The sequence below is a fragment of the Culex quinquefasciatus genome, chromosome 3 (assembly GCF_015732765.1).
Source record: "Culex quinquefasciatus strain JHB chromosome 3, VPISU_Cqui_1.0_pri_paternal, whole genome shotgun sequence".
NCBI classification, from domain to species: domain Eukaryota; kingdom Metazoa; phylum Arthropoda; class Insecta; order Diptera; family Culicidae; genus Culex; species Culex quinquefasciatus.
The window spans coordinates 108,684,528-108,692,542 of NC_051863.1; the positions used below are offsets into that span (position 1 = coordinate 108,684,528).

The 8,015-nt window shown below is 24.0% G+C and overlaps 1 long non-coding RNA gene across 1 annotated transcript; it reads right to left on the bottom strand.

The window, feature by feature from the left end:
• Positions 1-1,183: 1,183 nt before the first annotated feature.
• LOC119770229 lies at positions 1,184-7,726 on the bottom strand. Its single transcript, XR_005278725.1, has 3 exons — positions 7,649-7,726; positions 7,367-7,591; positions 1,184-2,017 (listed from the first exon to the last, which is right to left on the bottom strand). It is a non-coding gene; the product is annotated as an uncharacterized LOC119770229 (long non-coding RNA).
• Positions 7,727-8,015: the final 289 nt, after the last annotated feature.

Below are 8,015 nucleotides of genomic sequence, written 5' to 3' on the forward strand. Positions count from 1 at the left end.
GATTTTTCAGTTTTTTAGTTTAAAAGTTAAATTTGATGGTGATGTCACGATTTTTTTTTTCGCTCAAAATTTTTGAGGAAATAACTTAAAATGTTACAAAAAGACTCACGAAAAATGCAGGATGATATGTCTCTCCTAAAAAAATAAAAAAATCATTTACTTCAACTGCTTTTTGAAAAGTGGTCTGAACGTCAAAAATGTTCAAAATAGATAGTGGAAATCGATTCCTCAGACAATTTTAAATAAAAGTCCTAAATCCAATCCTTGGGAAGAAACAGCGGTTTTAAAAATAAAAATGTTGAAAAAAATGGTTTTTTTGTGGTTTTTGGCAATTTCTATATGACAGACTTGGTTTTTCAGTCTCGTAAATATGGGCTTACAGATATAAGTTTAATTACATTGCTCATAACTGTAAATATAATATTTTTTTCAGTGTGGTAGAAACCTGGATAGTAAATAAGCTTACGTAAATAATAAGACAAGTCAAATTGATAAACTGTCAAAAACAAACTTATGGGAAATGGGACGAGTTTTCCGGTAAAAATATTTACGAGACAGAAAAACCAAGTCTGTCATATAAAAATTGCCAAAAACCACCAAAAAACCTATTTTTTCACATTTTTATTTTTAAAACCGCTGTATCTTCCCAAGGATTTGACTTAGAGCAATGGTCAATATGGAGACTTTTATGTAAAATTGTCTGAGGAATCGATTTCCATTATCGACTCTGAAAAATTTTGACGTTTAGACAACCGCTAAAATTTTAGGAATATAAAAGTGAAATTAAATAAAAACGTGTCAAACCACCATTCCATAGCTGCTTTTCAATATTTGTGAAGTCAGGCTCACATCAAAAATTTTTTATAGTATTTTTTTTTTAATTCGACTTTATGTCCTTTCGACGTTTTGTCCATTCGACCATTTGTCCATTCAACCCATTGGCATTCGATCTTTTGTCCATTCGACCTTATGTCTTTCGACCTTTTGTCATACATTCGAAATTGATGGATTTCCAAGGTATTCATTCAAATATATAATGTTTTAATGAATTAAATCAAAATGAAAAAATAAATTGAAAATGCTACACGGAACAAAATCCGGTTTGCGGAATCGGAAACTTTGCTTTCGATTTGCTCTAAAAATCGCAAATCTCGGTTTCCACCCGTCAGCAGGAAACATTGCTTCCAATATCGCAAACGATTATTTCCGATATCGCAAACGTAACGCAGTAACGCATACCCCGCCAAAAGCACGCAGAACGCAGCCACTTCAATATTTACCTTTTTGAATTGACCGTTGCTGCTCGAAATTTCGATAGAAATAAGAAGAAGAAGAGTTCATTTAAATTATATTTATTTGTTCTTATCAAAACAGAATCAAAAGTGGTGACGATTCGAACGAAGCGATTTGTCCGATCTGGCCTCGATGTCCGTGGTGCAGATGGGTACTGCTGGGCGCCGTCGTCGCCGTTGACAAGTTGCTTTAGAAGGAGGAGGAGGCGTTTCCGCAGTGCACTCGTTGATGTACGGTTGATGTCAGTGTTTGGCGTTTTGTGCAACAGAGTGGGCGAGTGACGTCGGCGGCGGGGCCACTCGGATAATGCTGGGTAATGGTAATGCTGATAATATTCCTGCGTGCTTGGGCCGGCGATCTAGTTGATTTCCGCGTCCTATTTTAGACTCAGTGCCGAGCTGGCACGCCGGAAGTTCTCCTCGTCCTGGAGATTTTGGCTCTTTTCCTCTACGCGCTTTCGGGAAAGGTCCTGGTGCGGACTCAAGTTCATGCCGGATCCCGAGTGACAACACACAAGAGCAGCGAAGGTGCCCAAGCAATGCGCCACGATCGTGATTCCATTTCCGATTTTCACCTAGAGGATCGACTTAAGCGGAGTGACCTCCGCTAGGAGCCCGTCCGCCTGGAACGAGCCCCAGTTTGGACGCCGTGCTGGCATGAGAGAATCTCCGCTAGCAGTTGGGTCTGTCGAGGTGTTTGTCGAACCCACGCTTCAATCTTGGAACTGCGAAAGAAAACACAAACTAAGTTTTAATCATCGTCTCTTGACTCTTGAAAAACATTTAAAAAACAAAATTAATTTCAAAACTTCAATATAATACAGATTCAGTAGTTCAAAAATAGAAAAAAAATTCCAGAAATTCAAAAAATTCAAAAATTCAATAATTTAAAAATTCAAAAATTCAAAAATTCAAAAATTCAAAAATTCAAAAATTAAAAAATTCTAAAATTCTAAAATTCTAAAATTCTAAAATTCTAAAATTCTAAAATTCTAAAATTCTAAAATTCTAAAATTCTAAAATTTAAAATTTAAAATTTAAAATTCTAAAATTTAAAATTTAAAATTTAAAATTCTAAAATTCTAAAATTTAAAATTTAAAATTTAAAATTTAAAATTCTTAAATTCTAAAATTCTAAAATTTAAAATTTAAAATTTAAAATTCTAAAATTTAAAATTCTAAAATTTAAAATTCTAAAATTCTAAAATTCTAAAATTTAAAATTTAAAATTTAAAATTTAAAATTTAAAATTCTAAAATTCTAAAATTTAAAATTCTAAAATTCTAAAATTCTAAAATTCTAAAATTTAAAATTCTAAAATTCTAAAATTCTAAAATTTAAAATTTAAAATTTAAAATTTAAAATTCTAAAATTCTAAAATTCTAAAATTTAAAATTCTAAAATTTAAAATTTAAAATTCTAAAATTCTAAAATTTAAAATTTAAAATTTAAAATTCTAAAATTCTAAAATTTAAAATTTAAAATTTAAAATTCTAAAATTTAAAATTCTAAAATTTAAAATTCTAAAATTTAAAATTTAAAATTTAAAATTCTAAAATTCTAAAATTCTAAAATTTAAAATTTAAAATTCTAAAATTCTAAAATTCTAAAATTCTAAAATTTAAAATTTAAAATTCTAAAATTCTAAAATTTAAAATTCTAAAATTCTAAAATTTAAAATTCTAAAATTTAAAATTCTAAAATTTAAAATTCTAAAATTCTAAAATTCTAAAATTCTAAAATTCTAAAATTCTAAAATTCTAAAATTCTAAAATTCTAAAATTCTAAAATTCTAAAATTCTAAAATTCTAAAATTCTAAAATTCTAAAATTCAAAAATTCAAAAATTCAAAAATTCAAAATTCTCAAAATTCAAAATTTAAAATTCTAAAATTCTAAAATTTAAAATTTAAAATTTAAAATTCTAAAATTCTAAAATTCTAAAATTTAAAATTTAAAATTAAAATTCAAAAATTTAAAATTTAAAATTCTAAAATTCTAAAATTCTAAAATTCTAAAATTTAAAATTCTAAAATTTAAAATTTAAATTCTAAAATTCTAAAATTCTAAAATTCTAAAATTCTAAAATTCTAAAATTCTAAAATTTAAAATTCTAAAATTTAAAATTTAAAATTTAAAATTCTAAAATTCTAAAATTCTAAAATTCTAAAATTTAAAATTTAAAATTCTAAAATTCTAAAATTCTAAAATTTAAAATTCTAAAATTCTAAAATTTAAAATTCTAAAATTCTAAAATTCTAAAATTCTAAAATTCTAAAATTTAAAATTCTAAAATTTAAAATTCTAAAATTTAAAATTCTAAAATTCTAAAATTCTAAAATTCTAAAATTTAAAATTTAAAATTCTAAAATTTAAAATTCTAAAATTCTAAAATTTAAAATTTAAAATTCTAAAATTTAAAATTTAAAATTCTAAAATTTAAAATTTAAAATTTAAAATTCTAAAATTCTAAAATTCTAAAATTCTAAAATTCTAAAATTTAAAATTTAAAATTTAAAATTCTAAAATTCTAAAATTTAAAATTTAAAATTTAAAATTTAAAATTCTAAAATTCTAAAATTTAAAATTCTAAAATTCTAAAATTTAAAATTCTAAAATTTAAAATTTAAAATTCTAAAATTCTAAAATTCTAAAATTTAAAATTCTAAAATTCTAAAATTTAAAATTTAAAATTCTAAAATTTAAAATTCTAAAATTCTAAAATTTAAAATTCTAAAATTCTAAAATTTAAAATTCTAAAATTTAAAATTTAAAATTTAAAATTTAAAATTTAAAATTCTAAAATTCTAAAATTTAAAATTTAAAATTCTAAAATTCTAAAATTTAAAATTTAAAATTTAAAATTTAAAATTTAAAATTCTAAAATTCTAAAATTTAAAATTCTAAAATTTAAAATTCTAAAATTTAAAATTCTAAAATTCTAAAATTTAAAATTTAAAATTTAAAATTTAAAATTCTAAAATTCTAAAATCTAAAATTCTAAAATTTAAAATTCTAAAATTTAAAATTTAAAATTCTAAAATTCTAAAATTCTAAAATTCTAAAATTTAAAATCTAAAATTCTAAAATTTAAAATTTAAAATTCTAAAATTCTAAAATTTAAAATTTAAAATTTAAAATTTAAAATTCTAAAATTTAAAATTTAAAATTCTAAAATTTAAAATTCTAAAATTTAAAATTCTAAAATTTAAAATTCTAAAATTCTAAAATTCTAAAATTTAAAATTTAAAATTCTAAAATTTAAAATTCTAAAATTCTAAAATTCTAAAATTTAAAATTCTAAAATTCTAAAATTCAAAAATTCAAAAATTCAAAATTCAAAATTCAAAATTCAAAAATTCAAAAATTCAAAATTCAAAAATTTAAAATTTAAAATTCTAAAATTCTAAAATTCTAAAATTCTAAAATTCTAAAATTCTAAAATTCTAAAATTCTAAAATTCTAAAATTCAAAATTTAAAATTCTAAAATTCTAAAATTTAAAATTCTAAAATTCTAAAATTCTAAAATTCTAAAATTCTTAAATTCTAAAATTCTAAAATTTAAAATTCTAAAATTCTAAAATTTAAAATTCTAAAATTCTAAAATTCTAAAATTCTAAAATTTAAAATTCTAAAATTCTAAAATTTAAAATTCTAAAATTCTAAAATTTAAAATTCTAAAATTCTAAAATTCTAAAATTCTAAATCTAAAATTTAAAATTCTAAAATTCTAAAATTCTAAAACCTAAAATTCTAAAATTCTAAAATTTAAAATTCTGTGTTCTAAAATTCTAAAATCTAAATTCTAAAATTCTAAAATTCTGTGGCCCCTAAATTCTGTAAATTCTAAAATTCTGTGTTTGTATTCTGTAAAATTCTTTAAAATTCTAAATTTAAAATTCTAAATTCTAAATTCTAAAATTCTAAAATTCTAATTCTAAAATTTAAAATTTAAAATTCTAAAATTTAAAATTTAAAATTTAAAATCTTAAAATTTAAATTTAAAATTCTAAAATTTAAAATTCTAAATTCTAAAATTTAAAATTTAAAATTTGTAGTTAAGGTTCTAAAATTTAAGTTCTGTGTTCTAAATTTAAAATTTAAAATTCTAAAATTAAAATTTAAAATTCAAAATTAAATTGTGGTTCAAAATTAAAATTAAAAATTCAAAATTCAAAATTCAAAATTAAAATTTAAAATTCAAACATTTAAAAATTCAATTTATTTTAGAATTTTGAATTTTAATTTTAGAATTTTAGAATTTTAGAATTTTAGAATTTTGAATTTTTGAATTTTTGAATTTTTGAATTTTGAATTTAGAATTTTAGAATTTTAGAATTTTAATTTTAGAATTTTAGAATTTAGAATTTTAGAATTTTAGAATTTTAGAATTTTAGAATTTTAGAATTTTAGAATTTTAGAATTTTAGAATTTTAGAATTTTAGAATTTTAGAATTTTAGAATTTAGAATTTAGAATTTTAGAATTTAGAATTTTGAATTTTAGAATTTTGAATTTTTGATCCTTGAATTTTTGAATTTTTGAATTTTGAATTTTTGAATTTTAAATTTTAAATTTTGAATTTTAGAATTTTAGAATTTTAGAATTTTAGAATTTTAGAATTTTAGAATTTTAGAATTTTAAATTTTAATTTTAGAATTTTAGAATTTTAGAATTTTAGAATTTTAGAATTTTAGAATTTTAGAATTTTAGAATTTTAGAATTTTAGAATTTTAGAATTTTAGAATTTTAGAATTTTAGAATTTTAGAATTTTAGAATTTTAGAATTTTAGAATTTTAGAGTTTTACAATTTTAGAATTTTAGAATTTTAGAAGTTTAGAATTTTAGAATTTCTGAATTCTTAATTTGAGAATTTCTGATTTTGTGAATTTCTGAAATTGTGGATTTTTGAATTTCTAAATTGCAGGATTTCTAAATTTTTGAATTTCTAAATTGCTGGATTTCTAAATTTTTAAATTTCCGATTTTCTCAATTACAAAATTTCTAAATTTCTAAATTTTGGATTTTTTAGAATTCTGAATTTCTATGTTTCTGAATTTCTTAATTTTTGAAAATATGAATTTCTGAGTTTCTGAAGCTCTTGAATTCTAATATACAGAATTTCCTTATGTTTCATAATTTAACATTTTTTGTTTTAGAATTATAAAAAAATTAAGTTTTTAAAATTTCAGATTTTTTGTTTTAGAATTTTAGATATATAAAATTTTATAATTTAAGAGTTTTAAAATTTTAATTTTTAAATGTAAGAATGTGTATGTTTACGCCTTTTTCCGATCAAAATTATGAAAAGATTAAAAAACTTTTTTAAATTAAGCTTTAGAAACGTAATAAAATGTATTCTAAATAGTTTACAAACGCTTTTACATTTTTTTTCAATGAAAGTTTAGATTTTCAGCAGTAATTTTCTTGTCCTCTGATTTTTTGTGGGAATCGTAAAGGAAGGGCAGAGAAGAATTCCCTTGCGGGAGAAACCGCTGTAACATCCATACATTCTTTCAGAAGTAAGTAAAAGCAGAACTTACAAATCGGTAAGATTCAAATCATCCAAATCCCACCAAATGTGGTTTACAAATGCCTGCGCAGAAAATACCCAACGAGTGCGGAGCCTTGCTTGATCGCATCTCCGACTCGTGTGCAACAAGCGAACTGCAAGTTCTACACGACGAGCAGCACCTCACTCGAGCCGTTCACTCCGGACCGTCACCAGAAGCTCGCAGAGTTGTATCTGAAGGACCTCGCAAACGGGGAGGATCACTGAGAGAGCACAAGGTCAGACGGAAAAGCCCGGCATACCGCGAATCCCGATCACATACACAGATTGGCAACATGTCCAACGAGCGTCCCCAGAGTGTAGGCGTGGCGCGACGCTAGGCTCGACGTATCCAAAACGTCGAGGAGGGCGATCTTGAGCACCGCCAGTTGCAGCAAACTCACGACGCGAGCAAGAGTGTCCAGATGGTCCAAATGCACGCGGAGACACACCGAGCGAAGGCGGCGGGAGAAATGTATCGCATGCCAAAAACCATCCTAAATTCCGGTTCACCACTACATACACGTACACAGCTGGATCGCCGCCTGTTGCACCAAAGCAGGTGCAGGTACCCTTGCCGGAAGTTTGTATAGTCTAGTCGTTTGTTGAGCAGCTTCGAAGCAGGCGTAATCGGACGGTAATCTTCTTCAGCTGACTGGTTCGTCCACTTATCCAGAAAGCTGGCCAATTCTCCCCTTCAACAGCACAGATTGTCCGCCCGCTGCTCTGCCGGGCGATACTTTTTGTTCTGTAAGAAAGATTGGAATGTGAATTTTAATAATTAAAACGAACTAATCAAACTTACCAATCAATTTTTGGCAAAAATATTGGCCCCGCTGAAATGAGGCACCTTCACGACGGTTTTTTTTTTCTTTTGTTTATGTTTTGCCTGCGCAACGCAAACAGCTGAATTTGACAGCGTCGTAACGCATTGGCTGCGGCAGGCTGCACAGACAAAAGGACCACAAACATGATGTTTGCGATTTTGGAAACATTTTTTTTCAATATCGAAAACAATTCTTCCAATATTGGAAGAGTTCTCGATGAATTCGGAAACGAGCATTGTTTTCGGATTCATCGCAAAAAATTTCCGAATCCGCCGGCCGGATTTTGTTCCGTGTATCGATATCAAATAAATTTTAAGATTGTATTTTCAAGCTAATTTATTTTAA